Genomic DNA, 18,290 nt, shown 5'->3' on the forward strand with positions numbered 1-18,290 from the left:
GAGCGGTAATATTGTGCTGATCCAAATTTGGTGGCACGCCAAATATGATAGACCCGTGTGTGACTGCTGTTCTACACCTTCGTGTTTAGTGGTAGCATGCTATTCCAGCATAGGCATGTGCCATCATTTGTTAACCAGTTTCCCATTATACAAGATGGATCTTTGGGTAGTTTTTGCTTTTTGACTGTTGTAAGCCGCGATGTGACGCAAGGAAGTTCCTTGTTGCTAAATCTTTACATTCACCAGAAGTTACAATGAATTGGATCCCTCTTTTGTTTAGCACCAGATAAGTTAGTTTTATTATATAGCAAACCACCCCAAGGTGTGCTGGCTTACAGCTTGGCTCACAATTCTTGGAGCCAGCTGGACTGTTCTGACCTGGGTCGCCTCAGCTAATCTCTGTGGGTCCTCCTGCATCTGTGGTCGGCTGGGGGGCTGGCTGAGGCTGGCTGATCTGGGACAGCTCGCTTGCACGCCTGGAAAGTGACATGCTGCTGCCTGCAGCAACAGAGGCGTCTGGGTCATTCATCTCTGCAAAAGATTTCCCTGCCTTCTTCACTTGGCAGTGGTGGCGGGGTTCCCCATGGGCAGCAAGGAGGCAAACCCTAGTGTGCAAGCACTTGTCAAGCCTCTGTTTGCATCCCTTTTGCTAATATTCTGTTGGCTAAAGCGAGTCCTAAAGCCAGCCCAGAATCTACATTGGAAGGCTTTCCCAAAGGGCGTTGGGAGAGGGAGGGGAATAACGTGGGTACATTTTTTTGCAGTCTACTATAGCCAGTATTTTAAAATTGAGATCTCTGGGCCCTGTTGAAAAACAAAGTTTGGTCACCCTGGATCTCCTCTGTCCCATTGCACTAATGGGCAGACCTGTTGCAGAGTGTCACCATCCTCACCTTCGACAGAATGCACACTTGTTACCCAGCTCCTCTGCCTGCTGCATTATCCGCTCAGCCCCCACAGACATTTACATTTATGGGCGTACAGCCAGGAAGGTTCCTAGGATTAACTCCTAGAAGAGGAATTGCCCAGCTTAACGTTGCACGTTTTTAAAAGCTACTTAGACTCTCTAAAACTTTTAAAAAGTTATTTTAAAAACTACTTGCGTGAGCAAAGTATAATGGGTTGGTTTGAAATATTAAGCCAGTTAATTCCCCCAAACATCAGTGGTCACTGCGGAAGTTTCTGCTGGGGCACGTGCACATGCACACACACACACACACACACACACACGCAACTGAGGCAGTAGAATGAGTCTGTCTTCATCCCTTTCTCTGGAGAATTCCCCAGAAGTGGTAGTTTTGGAGAGAGACTCCCCTCATTCAGTTACTCAGCAGACATGTATTGAGAAGCTACTATAAGCCTGTCTCTGTGCTGGGTGGGGAAGCAAAAAGATGACCAATAAGTCCACAGTCCGACAGGAACTCACTGTTTGGCCAGTGAGAAACATGGATCTCTAATCACAGCACGATTCAGTAAGGTCCATGCCTGAGTACCAAGTCTCTGGGAATGCAGAGGGGAAGCAATTCATTCTGCCTTGATTCAGAGGTGAGAGGCATGGGGAATACTCTCCAGAGGCTCCCTCTCTTGGACACGTTTCTGTGCCGGAGTCCTCGTATGTAAAATACGAGGTAAAATAAGGTAACAGTACCTACCTGTGGTCACAGTGAGGATCCCACAAGATAAAAGCTTATAACAGTGTCCGGTAGAGAAAAAATGTTTCGCTAAATCATTGTGCTGAATTATTTTAGCTATCAGGGTTTTTCTAACATTCTTCACCCTGCTGGGGCCCTGAGAAGTGCAAGGGTCAGAATCACCTTCTCCTGCTGTGATTTGCAATACGGAAACAAAGTGCGTGGTTTCTCAGTACTTTTAGCAGGACTCTAAAAATAAGAAATAGGAACTAGTAGGCACACTTCAGAGCATATTCAGAATTGGGGTGGGATTCTGATCTAACACTTGACCGTCATTAAATGAATCCCTACAAACAGTGAGCTACTGATTTGCTTAAGCTACCAGAGATACAAAGATAAATTAGACCTAGTTCCCGCCCTATAGGATCTCAGCCTGCTGAGGACACCAGTGTAACAGCTAGCAATTCTGATATTCTTTGGCCAGCACCGAGGAAGGAGCAATTAAGTTGGCCACAGAGGAGGTGGCACCTCAACTGAGGTTTTGTAAGTTCTGCCCAAGTTGGCATGTTGGTTCCTTTGGGACATTAATGTGTATGGACACCAGAATTCCACTCAATTTATTTCATGCCCAATTTGACAAATAGCACTTCTTGCCATGGGTCTACAGGATACCTCCTGGTGCTGCCTCGAAGTGATTTAGAAATAAAGAGAACCTTATTTATAGACTAAGTTGGCCAATGTTATCCCATTCCGTACATCAAGACAGCAAGACATTGAGAAACATGTGGTTTATTTATCCACAGGAGAATGGGATCAGGCTTCAGATTTTAGATATCAGGCGCATTTGGGGGTTCTCTGTGCCATTTCTAGCCCTTAGTTCTTCCTCTGAAAGACCCACAGATTAAAATTAGATGTTGCTGGCATACAGGGAATGTTTTTAATGTAATAACTGCCTGTTTACTTCTTAGAATCATAAACAGGGCTTAGAAGAACAGGGATGTCTATCTTGTTGGCATTTACTGTTTTTGTAGGAAAAATTAAAGTCTCACAAAGACATAGTTCAGTGAGCCAACTAAGCCTTGTTTGTTAAAATTATGCAAAATATATGGCAATGGTTCTGAAAGCTATTATTAATTCAAAACATAGGCCGTGAAATCCAGGTTTGAGTACTTAGAAAAAACATAGACCCAATGTGTTGATAATATTTACATGTCTCCATTTCATATTCACATTCTGTCTTTAGCCAGTGCTGATTGCAGTGTCAAATGACATTCTTCATGGAGAATATTCGTGGAAAATATCTGGTATGGTCTGAATGCTTGTGTTCCTCCTCCCCTAATTTATATGTTGAAATTCTAACCCCTACAGTTGAGGGTCTTAGGAGGTGGAGCCTTTGGGAGGTGATGAGGTCACAAGCGTGAAGCCCTCTTGAAGAGACCCCACAGAGCTTCCTGGCTTCTTCTGCTTAGCGAGGATACAGTGAGAAAGCCCCAGCTCTGAACCAGAAGAGTACCTTCACTAGAACGTGACCATGCTGGTGGTGCCTTGGTCTTGAACTTCCCAGCTATCAGAATTGTGAGCAGTAAGTTTTTGTTGTTTATAAGCTATCCAGTCAGTGGTATATTTTTTTTATAGCAGCACAAATAGAATGAGACAATATCAAATGGATTAGATCAACTAATTATTATTCTTTCTTTTGGTGGCATAAAACCTCCCTCATCAGCTTCTAGGAGATGTATTGATTTAATCAGGAATTTGCTGATACCATAGTCTTTGGCATGACTTATTGGCTCATTGCTGATCCCAGGAAGAGACCAAGTGTTCACAAATGAAGTAAGTCCATTCATAGATGAGTGGTGAACTTAGTGCCTCTGGCTGTCATGGCCGTTGATGGGGGGGTTGGGGGAGCTGTGTAGGGAATATTTCTTGAAGGCTCAGAATATTTGTGATAGGTGGTGGTTCTTTTTAGGGGGCATAGATCCCTTTAAGGGTATGAAAAGGCTGTGAGATCTGCAAGAAGAATGCAAGCTTCTTTGAGGAATCATTCTTTTAAAAAATGCACATGTGTACACACACACAACAGTTGGCAGTTAATTTTTAGGAGATTCCCACCACACCTGCATCTAGTTCATTCATCCCAAGAACCTAAATCTTTAGGTTGTCAGAAGGTCCCTGGCATCAGACTTCGTTAGCATCTAGGCCTGACTGGTCATTTTCTGGTTTTGTAGAGTATTTGGAAGCCTTGTGTCCAACAGAATGAAGCTAAATGTTTCTGTTGGATTTTGCTAGTATGTAATTCCTGGTATGAAGGGCTAACCACAGTATGGGAATAATGGTGAAACCATTTGTCTGAGCTCTGATCTTTACACAGCTGGTCATAGACCGTCTGCCCTATGGGAAGGCAGGCAGGTGGTCCTCCTAGACTCACCTCTTGGAAAGGTAAGAGCTTGCAGACATGCAGTGCATGACAATCTCTGGCTTCCAGGAGCTTTCTGCCTCAGCCCCAACTCTTTACAACCAGAGATCTTACACAGGAGAGGACTGAGACTATTGTGCCCAGCACATTGGGGATCATTGATTTTCAGGGGCAAATTATATACAGTCTCATCTACTTTATATACTGGGAAATTATTTCCAACAGTATCTTTTTGTCCAGCCATCTGCTTGAGTCAAGTTTTTGTCAACCTCTGGAAAAAGTAATTATTCCCAGCTCTGAAACTGGGCTCCATGCTGGCTTTCTGCTGACAGCGTGGACCCTCTGGCTTGTCTCTATTCTATTGTCAGGAGTTCTTTTGTCACTTACTATTTGTCAGCTGCTGATTTTCCAACCAACACTATCTTTGAGGCTAAAAATAAACCCTCCCAACACAAGTCCTCTCTTTATGATAGTGTGGAAGACAATAGACCAGTCACTTGTGGATATAATTTTATTCAGGCTATTGCAATAGGAGGAACACTTATTAATGAGAAATGTCTCAAAGAAAAGGAAGGAGGCCTGAATTTTATAGAGGCAAGTAAACAAGGGAGTCATCCACAAGTCTTGTGGGAATAATGAGGAAGAATGGAGGTGGGTCTTAGAATATGGGAAGGCTGACTTTTCCATTGTAGTGGTTAGCCATTTCTTAGAACAAAAAAGCATGGGGGGATTTCTCAACGATCACTGCTGTCAGGGAGCACAGGGTTTAGACAAAGTTCAACACTGTCAAAAGTCGTATCTTCTTTAGCTTTTAAGAGCCTAACAAAATTTGGAAGAAAAAATTGTTTTTATAAGAGTTGGATATGAGGTAAAATCAGAATTCTGGCATCTTGACTGCTTGTTCTATAAAAGACACTTAAGCTGTCGCCTCATTTAATTTGGGTAGAGAAAAATGAATGGCCTACACGATCAAAGCTCAACAAAAGGAAAGGAAACAAAGCTATTATGACTTTCCTAGAGACACAGAGAACACATGGAACGATTTTCAATTTGCACCAGTTATGGGAAGGCTGTGACTTACAAAAATTCAGTCAACATGTACTTTTTGAGCACCCACTGAATGCCAGGCATGGGTACAGGTGCTGGGGCTACAGCAGTCGATGCTCCAGTCCAAAACTCGTGCCCTCGTGGAGCTCTCCTCTATGGAGAAAAAGAACACACAAAGGGACAGTGAGAGCCAGAGGAAGGAGTGATGTCGTCTTTTAAAAAGTTGGTCAGAGAAGGTTTCAGTAAGAAGGTAACAGGAGTAAAGTCTGCTAGGTGAGGGAGGGAGCCATGCTGAGAGGCCTGAGGGAATCTTCTGGGTAGAGGGAAGAAAGAAACTGTGAAGGCCTGAGATGGGAACTTGCCAGACATTTTCAGGGAATCACAAGGAGGTCAGAGCAGCTAGAGTGCAGTGGGCAAGAGGGCAAGTACTAGGGGCTGAGGCCGAGAATCTGACGGGCCCCTGTAATGACTTTGCTTTCATTCAGGGTAAGACGGGAAGCTACTGGATGGCATTCAGCAGAGGCATGACATCATCTAACTTACATTTGCAAAGGATTGAGCTAGCTAACATTTTAAGAGGGCTGAATGAAACAGTACAGAGGCTATTGCACCATTCTCGAGAAGATGGGGGCTTGGATCAAGATGGTCATGGCAAAGTGTAGTGAATGTGAGATACGCTGTTCAGCTCTTCTTCGGGCATGGTAGATTGATTTCTCCAGCAGCTGGGAGGTCTCCAGCTAATGGCCTTTGGCTGGCAGCCGTCTTCAAGGATGGTCTCCTCTGAAGAGAGCACTCTTGCCCAGTGGCATCCCCCCTTCCCAGGGCAGTCTGCATCCTGTGACCAGTAAGGGGTACAAAGGCGTGGCCCCTCACCCCACTTCAAGACAACTCCTAAGGGCTGTCCCAGCTCAGGGCTCCTCGTGGAGTCAGCACAGGCCTTTGGGGTGACCAAATCACAGCCCAACTTTTCCTTCTGCCCAAGCCTGTTTGCATCCCTTCCCCAGGCATTAATCCCAGGAGCACTCCTTGATAACCTTCCTGTCCACTTAACTCCATCTCACAGTCAGCTTCCAGGGGACACAATCTGTTACATGGAGAGTGGGAGCAGTGGTCAGATTCTGAATGTTTTGAAGGTAGAGCCAAATGGATTTGTTGATGGATTGGGTGTGATGTTAAAAGAAAAAAAATCAGGGGCACCTGGGTGGCTCAGTTGGTTAAGCATCTGACTCTTGATTTCGGTTCAGGTCATGATCTCACAACTCATGAGTTTGAGCTCCGCATAGGGCTCCACACTGAGCATGAAGCCTGCTTAATATTCTCTCTCTCCCTCTCCCTCTGCCCCTTCCCCCAACTCTGTAAAAGAAAAAGAAAAAAGAAAAGTAAAAAAAAAATCAATGATGAAATGACAAGATTTTTTTCCTAAACAAATAGAAGGATGAAATCACTATTTACTGTTATAGAGAAAGGCCATGGGAAAGGCAGGGGTTTTGAGGGGGGGGGGGGGGGGGTGAGGAAGGTAGGGAATATACTAAAAATAAAAATAAACTCTTAAGATTCATATGGGTAAAAGGCCAAATTCCATTTCCAGGAGGACATTCTTAACTTTGGCTTTGAATACTCCCCAACATTATACAGTTTTAGATAAAATCTGTTGTAGTAGACATTTCATTTAATTTGAGGAATGTGAGAGTAATTAAACATACAAAATGTGAATACATGTTTTCAACCATTATGCAATGGCTGCTAATTCATAGAGACAGAAAGAGTCTAAGTGGTTTTATAAGGAAACAAAGCCAGCCATTGGCACATCCACCAGGATGTGTATCAAGAAGTGTTTTTTTTTTTTAATAAGGCCCTTATAATTCATAGTACAATAACAGACTCCCTTTAGAAGTTGAAAAGAAGCAAAGCTGCTTACACACTCTCTATATCACACACCCAGAAAATAATCCCAAGGCAACATGACATGACACCACCCTGCACAGATATAGCTCTAAGAAAGTTCATAGTAAAAAAAAGTCCATTGTAGGGTACAATAAATAGAACATGAATCTTTGAGCTGGGGCCTGACAGACCATAGATAAGTAGAAAGGCTGGGGAAGGGTGTTTCTAGAGGGAGGAGGAATGTGACAGGAGGCCCAAAAGTGAGGATGGATAAGACAGAGACTAGGGACAGTGGTGATGAGCTTGCTTCCCAAGAAGATTACATCAGTTGGGTTCAGTGGGACAAGTTCACTAACTTTTAAAACCAGAAGGGTTTGAATTTCACCTTTTTTGATTACCAAGAGAATAGAAGAAATTTTCTCAAAACCTTTAAGGTGCTAATATGCATTGTGAATCTCCAAGATGGAAACGGGCAGTATTTCCCAAACCTATTTTGACATTGAAAACTTTTCTCCATGAGACCACCTGTTGCCATCTTTGGAAAGATTTATTCTATAGGCACACTGAGGCAGAGGACACTCAAACATAGAGCGTGCTGGGAAGACTAGTGGCTCAAAGGTGCCAAAAATTATCAAGATTTTTAAAGGGCATGAATAGTATCCTGGGTGGCGTACGAACAGCATTAATTTATTCTCCTCCTCTCATGATTCCTCCTCACTGTAAGCAGCACATTGTGGGTCACTTGGAAACAGATTTGTGGTCTTCCAGGACCTTCTTTTCTTGCTTTAATGATTGATGAGTCTGTCACATTGTTTTATCATATGATCCTTGTATTCTTGCAAAATACCCTCCTGGCTTGCTGTCATTGCATTTGGTTCAGGCAATAGGTTGTATTGCCTGTTCTTCAGCAGGCAGTGGGCACTTTCTCTGGTCATTGTCAGATGCCAGGTGGCACCTGTAAGACAAGCAGGAAGGAACTGCTCTTGCCCCATAACAGCAGCCCCAAGCCAGAAGGCTCTGTCGACAGCCCCAGGCCTTCTCTGTCTGTCCCCACTCTTGCCAGGAGTTTCTGTATATTTGCTGTCTTCCCATTTGGGTTCTCAATTTGCTTACTCTGGTACCTCTTGCCACTTGGAAATTGAACTTGACTTTTTCTTGTCTTCCTTCTATATTTCAAAAATATCTGAAAATAGCTTTTTTTTTTTCCTAAAGGGGCCTCCAGAAAATCTTTAGGAGTAGTTCCTAACCAGAGTGGCACTACATCCCCCCAGCCCTTCACCATGTGGCATTTGGAAATGTTTGGAGGCATTTTTTGGAGGGGGTTGTCCCCATGCGTGGGGGGTACCATAGTAAGCATTTGACACTATGGGAGGTCGCCCTACCCAGTGAAGATCTGCCTTGCTTGAAATGCCAGTCATCCCCCAATGGGAGCTGCTGTATGCTTCCCAAACTCCCGTCAGCTGAGTGCCACTTTGTTAATTTTCAGTATCAAATATACCACCTGTGCCATTATTAATTTAACATTTTTTTGAATTAACTCACTTTAAAAAATCTTTAAGCAATAGTATGTTTGAAATATGAGTCACTGTTGTCGTGTATATGTTTTACAGTACACATAGAAATAAATACCTAACACCTCATGCAAAATATTCTTCATTAGTGATACACATAGGAAGTTTGGGAACACTGGGCCCTTCTTATACTCTGTTGGGTTTTTGATGGGTGCATTAGCCTTACATGCACTTTCTCTTCTAAACTATGAAGTTTAAACAAGCACAACTGATGGACTCCTTAGTATGGGCCTTATAAGGGCAAAGGCCACATGTTTAATGTCCCAGAAAAGTCATTTATTTTATATAAAGAAGTCTGTTCGACTGGAAACGACAGCATCCTTGACCCAAGTCAGCATTCTTGACCCAACTTTGCTGGTTGCAGAGTCATAGGATACAAGTGAGGCTCACTTGGCATTTGCTCCTTGGATTGCCAGCTCCATGAGGGCAGACCTGTACCTTGTGGTCGACCCTGCCTTTCCTAATGTGGCACAAGCTTCATGATTAATGAGTCTCAGTGAATGAAAATGTGAACAAATGAATGTATGCTTACCCATCCCCGCTAGACAAACAATGAAGTACTATAAATGTTCACTGTCACTGAGTAAAAATCAGTCTTGTGCACATGTTTCTTGGGCAAGTTCTGGAACTTCTCTGTGCTTCACTTTCGTTACCTGTGAAATAGAGATAATAGTGTCACCCTCACAGCACTGATCTGAGGAGTCATTGAGATAGTATTTGTAAAGTCCTTAGAACAGTGTCAGGCATAGAATAAATGTTATAGAAATATTTGATGAATGAGTGAATGAATGAATGGTGTCTGTCTTGTATTTAGGTTTTCAATATTTGTGGAAAGAGGGAGTCAACGGATGCTGGGTCTAAATGTTCCTACACTCCACATCCTTGATGCTGAGCAGTTCCCGGGGGCAGCTGCAGCTGCTGAAGCACAGCGTCCCAGGCTCCGCTGAGGGGACCTGCTGTAGTCATCAGCACAGAAAGAACTCTCCAGAACAGGTGACCCAGGATATGCTTCCTTTCCCCCTACCTCATTACAGGCTGCATAGAGACTGTGTCCTGGTACTTACTTAAGGCAATGCTAGAACACGTCCCCTTAGCTAAATTCCTGCTCCATCTCAATGGACTCAGTCTGCCAGAGCACCACATTCACATACCCTGAGCAGAGGGTGGGAGGAGAGAAAAGGAGAGGAAGCAGCACTGATGGAGCATATGACCCAGGCACATGGAAGGTGATCTCAGCTAAGTTTTGTGTCATTTCATCCTCTGACAACCTTAGGAGCCAGGATTTTAGCCTCACTTCTCTTATCTTACAGGTCAGGAACCTGATGCTCCAGGAAGTTAACTAACCTGGCCGAGGTCATTCACTAAGATACATAGCAATGCCAAAATCTGAACTCAGGTCTGCCTGAGTTTTTGTTGTTGTTGTTGTGGTTGTTGTTGTTGCTGTTGTTGGTGTTGTTTATAACCTCCTGAGATACAGCCAAGGGCCCAGAATGGCCCTGTCAGCTTCATATTAAACATGTCTCCAGTCCACCTGCTGGATTTTTGGTGTCAGTGCCTTTCTCCTGTCATTATTACAGAAATTAAGTGAGTGATGTTCATAAAATAGATGTTCTTTAATATCTCCTGCTGCGCCAACCATCAAGTCATGTGATGTGGCACAGCAAAGTGAGGTTGTGGTTATTGCCCTGTGGGATTTCATCAAAAGCCAAGATAATCCTGGCTGAGACAGTCTGCAGGCAGGGCACAGCTTGGGTTTGAATAGAGCATTTGTCTCATTGGCTGAAGGAAAAGGACTCTATTCATAACCTTCTCCTGATAGCCTTTGCGCGAGAAAGTGTAGGAAAAGCCAGATTCTCAGCAAGAAGGGGCCTGTTCCCTTTCTCTGAGCATGAGGATTCCACATTCCATTCCTGGCAACCATGATTTAGATAAATGGTTTAAATTTTCTTTTTCCCACAATTATGGGGGCAGTACTAAGAAGTTATCATCATATCTGAGTGTTCTGGGGAGTAAGTATTCTTACTTGATCTAGATAAAGGAAATCTGAGCTCCTCCTTGACATCACTAAAGAATCTCATTGCTCTCTGTCCTCACCCTAAAGCTTTCCTTCTGTCTCCAAGGAGTAGACGCCAAAACTGTTTCCAAAGTGAAATGTCACTAGCCCACTCTACCCTCTGAGGAACAATCGCCCTGCCCTTTATAGCTGACTGTGACTGCCATCCAGCCTTCCAAACAGCTTATCTTTTTAAATCGCTCACAGGATTGGGACATGATCTGCCATCTGAACTTGTTAATTCCAGCAAAGATTATGTGAAGTCAATATTGGTCAACCTGAAGTTTGTAACATGTAACAATTGAGGAATTCCCTTCCTGGTCCCACCGACTGTGACCTAAACAGATCTCCAAACATGGTGGCCTCCCTTGCAGTACAGGGCTTGCTCAGGCAGTAATGGCCCCAGTATTTAAGATTCATAGTGAGTGCTTCAGGCACAAACTCATGTGTGTGCGTCTTTACTGCTCCAGTCTCCAGGTACAGTTGGCACTTCTGTGAACCTCTTCCTTCCCATGTCCAGGCTGTTGGCATCCCACATCAAGCCACTATGGTTTCCTCTTCTTTCCCTAGGCTCTACATCTCACATGCAACCTCAAACTTTTCTGCTCTTCCTTGATTCATTCATTCATTCATTCATTCAACAAATAAGTTTTTGTAGTACCTACAATGTACCAAGCACTGGTGAAGGATATCATAGTGAACTAAACAAGCATATATCCTGTCCTCATGGAGCTTACAATCCAGTGAAGAGTTATAAACTACAACAAATGATAAGAAGAAAAAGATCAGTGAGCTATGAGAGCATACTGAAAGGAGGCCCACTCTTACTTGGGGGTCAGAAGGTTCCTATGAGGATGCTCTGGTCCCCTACTCTCTGCTTCATTACCTCAGGCTTGGTCCTTGAGCTCTGTCATCGGTTAGCCTTCCATTTTGGTGGCTCTGTTGGACCATTTATTTTGCTTTTGAGTTTTCCTCTCCAAGATGTCACCTTTCAGTAATGCCCCTTTATTCAATGAACCACAGTCAAAGATAACAGGGCAAAAGCTATCAACGATTACTTTACAAATGCTAGTCAATGACTATGGAAACAGTGAGAAAGAGGTTGGCATGAGTCACAATAGCTTGTAACCTGAAAATATTACTGTAAATTCTGTGTGCCGGTTCTACAGCACTGGTAATGAGGTGCCATTTCTTGTGACCTGGCCCTTCACCACACTCAGACAGCATATACTGTCCAGGCCCTATATGTAGGACCCCAATATTCTAAGACCTCAATATTATTTCATTTGCCTCTAGTTTGCCTAGAACTCGTTTCATTTTTCCACTAATTCAAAAAAATATTTAAGCCAATGTGTCAGGTGCTGGAGCAGTGAGGTGACAAGACATGAACAGCACCTTGTTCAATGTAGCTTGTGTCCATTGTTGCCAAGTTAAATGAACATATCAGGACGTCAATGGAGATGCTGCCCATTGTTGGTGAAAGGGCAACAGTCATACTCAAGGCAACTCACATGGTCCAGACTTTACAAAGCCACAGTCCGTGCTGCCAGCTTAGGGGATTGGCAAGAACTTCCAGATCTTTCCACTTGCTCTTCAGTCACTGATTATGTCATTTTTACTTCCATTGAAGTAATACAACCCTATAAAGAGTCAGATAGTCTTACATGACTGATTACAAAGAACATCCTTTGACCATCCACTTCCCTCATTTAAATTTAGTCCACTAGGGAACCCACTTCAATTTATTTAGCTGTTTCATTTCAGATCCACTATATCTCTTAATAGCTGCTCCCCCTTGATTTTTTATGACAATTATATTGAGATATAATTCATATACCATGAAATTTACCCTTTTAAATAATTGTACAATTCATTGATTTTTAAAAATATATTCATGGAGTTATGCAACCATCACCACTATGTAATTTTAGAACATTTTCAATATCCTAAAAAAAACAAAACACCAAACACACTAACAGCCACTCTCCATGTCCTCTGTTCCCAGCCTTGGAAACCACTAATCTACTTACCATCTCATGGATTTGCTTTTTACGGACATTTCATTAATGGGATCATGCAATATATGGCCTTTTGTGTCTGGCTTCTTTCACTTAGAGTAATGTTTTCAGAGTTCATCCATGTTGCAGCATGTGTCAGTAATTTATTCCTTTCTGTAAGCTGAGTGATGCTCCATTGAAAGGATATACCACTTTTTTGTTTATCCATTCAATAGTTGATGGACACTGGGGTTGTTTCTACTTTCTGGCTATTATGAAGGAAGCTGCTACGAACATCCGTGTACAAGTTTTTGTGTGGATATATTTTGTCAATTCTCTTGGGTACAGACCTAGGAGTGGAATTGCTGAGTCACTGATTTTTCAAGCTTTGGGCATTATTTACTGGCTTCTCACATGGAGTCACTATGGAGACATCTTACCTTCCATTGCTACCTCTCTTCCACATACACACTTCCCATCCTTCATTCTTCCAATGTTTATATCATAATTTTGATTGGATCAGAATTAATATGATAAGATAAATGTTGAACTACGACTACTTTTCCTTAAGGAACTTTTGATTTTACCTGGAGTTATTGGTCTTATTTATTTTCTATGTATCTATCACTAATTCATCCTTATTTCATCTCCTCTCAAAATGTTCATATGCATTAGGCATTCTATCAGTTTTGTCCTCCCAGGTTTTTCTCAGAGTCTTCTGATTTGCTCCAATCTAGACTAGTTGTTCTTTAGACCTGCAGTATGGTTGTTATCACGAGATTTCCCTTCACCAACACGCAGGGGGTTTCTTTCACCTCTCTCTTGTTGGGTTCCTTTTGTCCTAGATCCCATGTCTTTCTCGTGTTTCATTCCCCTATTTTTGTGGAATAGCTCCTCCAGTTGCATCCTGAGAACACTGCATAGTGGGTATGTTGTTTGAGAACTTACCTATCTGAAAAGGCTTTACATTATTTAATTATTGCTTTTTTTGATATTAATTTTTGCTAGTTTCATTTGACATAAAATTCTATAAAATTCACTTACTTGCAGATTTTTTTCTAGTTTCCTTAGTTGCTGTTGAAAAGATCGAAGCCATTCTGATTTTTTTTTTTTTAATTTAACCAGTTTCTTACTCTCTCAAAGCTTTTAGGGTTTTCTCTTTGACTCCAATATTCTTAAATATGATATAGTTTGACTAATATATTTTATTCATTTTGCTGGACACGTGATAGGCCCCTTTTATCTGACAATAGCCTTCAATACTAAGAATTTTCTTGAATTATTTATTTAGTGATTTTATTTCCTCCATTTTTTAATTTTTTCCTCTTTCCATGACTCATATTATTTGGATATTGAACTTCCTGATTTGGTCCTCAGATGTTCTGATCTCTTCTGTCCTGTTTTCTGTCATTTTGTCATCCTTTGTAATGTTTTGTCAAATTTTCCTTCCAACCTTTTAATTGGATTTTTAGTTTATACCATTTTTTAAATTTCTAAGACTTTTTTGTTTTATGAATTCACCTTTTAAAACATCATCCTACTGCTTCACATTTATAGCATTCCCTTGTAGCTCTCTGATAGTTTTCACCTTATTATTTAATTTCTGTTTTCTCCAAATTAATTCTTTGTTTTTAATCTCTTTCATGTTTAAGTCTTTCTTCAAATATCTGGTGATCTATGGTTGTTCAATTACATTTACATCACAGGGGCAGGGCACCTGGCTGGCTCAGTTGGTTAAGCATTAGACTCTTGATTTCGGCTCAGGTCATGATCTCATGGTTTGTGGGATCGAGCCTCAAACTGGGCTCCATGCTGGCTATGCAGAGCCTGCTTGGGATTCTCTTTCTCTCTCTCTCTCTCTCTCTCTGCCCCTCCCCTGCTTGCATTCTCTCTCTCTTTCTCTCAAAATAAATGGATAAACATCTTTTTTTAAAAAAAAATGGGGACACTGAAAAACTTAATGACAGCTCAGTATGGTCGGTGAGACTGAAAGACCACCAGATCAGGCTGCGCTGTTTAATTGGATAACTCTAGTGTCAGTGTCTTTAGATCTTTCCTTTGGCTTGTCAGATGTTTTTCAGAGAAGAATTGCCTTATATCCTGCACAGTATTATGGGAACCAAGTGATGGAAGAGAGCGAGGAGCTATAGGGGAGTGTCTTAATATTTATTATTTAATCCTTCTGTTTCCAAAATTGTTGCTTCTCTCAACTATGCCATGTGTCTCCCATCTCAGAGACCTATTTATACTCTCTCCAGGGTATAAACCTCATTTTCTGCTGACGTAGAAAGAGAGTGAGTCACCTGATTGCACAAAGTAGGGAAGAGGGTTTTTGCTGGGAAAGAGGGTTGTATCTAGCTTCCCCTTAGATTTCTGTCCTCCCTTCATTCCCAAATTACAAACTCCTATTGCTTCTAATTCTTGATGCTTTGGGTTTTATACAAGCTTATAAGTTTGCTCACTTAGGACTTAGATTTCCTGGGTCTGCTAGGTAGGTTATCTTTCCTCCTGTTTTTTAACTTGCAATGTTTTCTAGCTATCCTTTCCCCTCCAATTCTCTTTTTATCTTGACTTTGTATCTTTTTTAAGAATATCTTTCTGTCAGTTAGTGGGAATCCAGAGAAAGTACAGGAAAAATGTGTCTAGTTTTCTAACTTTAAAGTGACTTTGACTCTTCCTTTACATATATTTTACTGAGAAAATGTCCCAATATGTAATTTGCTCTCTTAATGGTTACTTTTTAAAGGTAAGAAAGACAAGGAAGTTACAGCAATAATTTTGGAGGCATATTAAAGCATTTCTTACTGACAAAGTTGGCAAAATTGTTGTAGGTTAAAATGAAATTGCAGTGACCTTAATTCACAAAGACAAAATTGTCTATTTAAAATTTTGAGAAATGAAGTAAATTGTGAAAGTAAATGAGGGAATGTGAAAGGATTGCGGTCAGTTGTGAATATTCATAGTAGAGCAGCACTGGGGGATAAAGCTCTGGGCCAGGTTGGACCAGGAATGAGGTTTTGCAGGTATAGTCAGAGGAAGCATGGCTGGAAGAATCCAAATTGTTTTTGATGGGGAGCCCAGAAGACAGCACTGATTGTTTCCTTCAAAGGAAAGGCAAGACTGAGACATGATGTCAGAAAATTGGATGGGGCAATAGCTCAAAATCAAGATTGAGAACAGCAAAAAGGGCTGGATACTCCCCATCTTATGAATGTCATATGCATAGTTAATCTTATGGGAAAGATTTAGAAGATTAATAATATCCAGTGTTGAACAACATTCACATATACTGTTGGAGAGTATATATTGAGATAGCTTTTATTGGAGAGTAATTTGTAATTGTATGTTAAAATTTTAAATATGAATTTACTTTGATTTATGAATTCCACTCCTAGGATAATGATTCTGTAGGAAAGACAAAAAAATTAATGTATAAGGATGTTTATTACATCATTGCTTGGAATAGGAAAAACTGGAAACCACCAAAATGCACATTAATAGAGGATTGTTTAAATTCATGATGTTGTAGATCTGCAAAGAGCTCTTACAGTCCAGTCTTCATAAGGAGTTGTACTCAAAAGAAAGTAATTTAGTATCTTTCAAGGAACACTGAAAGAGGTCTAACTCATAACTCATAGCTCCATTTAAGCTTATTCTTGTTGTACGGGCTTAGAATTGAATACTTGAAGCACCATGTATCAGGCAAAATAAGGTCAATCACTATATATTGACCCATAGCAATATCTAAAATATGTTATTCAATTTAAAAAGTGTTATCAAATAGAATATATAACATGATCTCCTTTATATTTAAAAAAATATAAAGGCTTCCGGCTTCAAGTAATGGCAGAGTAGTTTGGATTAGACTAAATCTCACATTGATAATAATTATAAACTTTGCTTATAGACCTACTTCAAGGCCTTAGAGAAGGACCACAAACAGACACAAACTGGAGGACATATAATCCACATTTCGCTGGCTTTTCCCCTGCAGACATTGAGCAATCTGTAGAACTTAGACTTATTGGACTAAAGAGTTAGAGGCCAGAGTACAGGGCTGCCAGAGAAACTGCAAGTTGAAGGGGGAAGGGAAGTCCCAGAAGGTTCGGAGTAACAGTGGGGGAGCCCCCAGATCTATGTACAAAATCTTCTCAGAACCTTGGCTGACTCTTCCCAACTGCAAATGCCCAGGGCAAGACTCCAAGGAGCAATAGTAGAAAACAACAGCTGGACGGTTGAAAGAGCTGAGCAGAGACCTCATCAGCTGCCTGGTTCTAGGGAGATAGAGTTTGAGGTTAAAGCCTACCAAATTAGATGGACTTAAGAAACATCTCTTGCATTCCTGTGATGCACCAAAAGCATCATGCTTTACATGTAAGGACCACATCCCAGGACTATGAGCTGTATCCTAGGACTAAGGGCAAAAAATAAAGTATAATTCATTTAATAAAACCAAGAAACAAGCCTGCAAAGGACTAGAGTTATCCACAAGAAATTTAGCTGCTTTCTGGAACAAAAGCCAATACTCACCAGAGGAAGATAACAGAATTTGGAGTTTCCACGATGTATCATTTACAATGCCCAGTATACAATAAAAATTACCAGACATACAAAGAAGCAGAAAAATATGACCCCTAATAAAACAAGAAGAACCCTCCCAAAACCCAGAAAATAAAAGGAGACCCACAGACAACACAGATATTGGAATTAACATACAAGGATTTTGTTTATTTTTTAAAAGTTTATTTATTTTGAGGGAGAGAGGGTGTGCACACGTGTGTGCGAGCTGGGGAGAGGAAAGAGAGAGGGAGAGAGAGAGAATCCCAAACAGGCTCTGCACTGTCAGCACAGATCCCGATGCGGGGGCTCTGTCTCACTAACCCTGAGATCGTGACCTGAGCCCAAACCAAGTGTCAGATGCTCAACGGACTGAGCCACCCAGCTGCCCCCTATATAAGGATTCTAAAATTACCATTACAACTATGTTAAAGAATTTACAGGGGAAAAAATGTGAACACATGGGGATTTAAGGAAAGATATGAAAATGCTAAAAAAAAATGTGTAAATCATAAAACTGGAAAGTACAATATCTGAAATAAAAATACAATACCTGAAAAAATATTGCATGGAATTAACACCATGAATATGACAGAAGAAAAGATCAGAGAACTTGAAGAAAAGTCAACAAAAATCACCAAACTGAAGGGGGGAAAAAAAGGCAAAAAAACAAACAAACAAAAAAACCACCCACCAGGGCCTCAATTATCTATAGAAAAATAAGCATCTAACATATGTGTTATTCAGAAGGAGAGGAGAGAATTAATGGGCAAAGAATATTTAAGGAAGTCTTGGCTGAAATATTTCTAAGAAGCCCAGTAAACCCCAAGCAGGAAAAAAAGAAAGAAAGAAAGAAAGAAAGAAAGAAAGAAAGAAAGAAGGAAGGAAGGAAAGAAAGAAAGAAAGAAACCGCTATCAAGGCACTTCATTGTCAAATGGCTAAAAATTGAGCATAAAGAAAAACATCTTTAAAAGAGCCAGATAAAAGACACGTCATATATATGAGAATAAAGACAAGAATGTCTGAAAATTGTTCACCAGCGATGACGAATGGGGTTGCAGGGGTGGAGCCAGGCCTTCCTAGACCCTCTCTGCCAGGAAAATAACAATTTAACTCGTGAAAAATACCTTTTT

General features: G+C 41.2%; 1 protein-coding gene across 2 annotated transcripts in view; it reads left to right on the top strand.

The window, feature by feature from the left end:
* The window catches only part of CRADD (CASP2 and RIPK1 domain containing adaptor with death domain), a 193,507-nt gene extending 180,196 nt beyond the window's left edge, over positions 1-13,311 (top strand). The window contains exons 3-5 of one of the 2 annotated variants that reach the window (XR_007456776.1): positions 3,000-3,213; positions 3,355-3,464; positions 9,364-13,311. The gene's annotated coding sequence lies outside the window, so the exon portion shown is untranslated. Of the gene's footprint in view, positions 1-2,999; positions 3,465-9,363 lie in introns of both variants that reach the window. The other variant, XR_007456775.1, reaches the window with a different exon arrangement.
* Positions 13,312-18,290: the final 4,979 nt, after the last annotated feature.

Source organism: Panthera uncia, chromosome B4 (assembly GCF_023721935.1).
Source record: "Panthera uncia isolate 11264 chromosome B4, Puncia_PCG_1.0, whole genome shotgun sequence".
Taxonomy (NCBI): domain Eukaryota; kingdom Metazoa; phylum Chordata; class Mammalia; order Carnivora; family Felidae; genus Panthera; species Panthera uncia.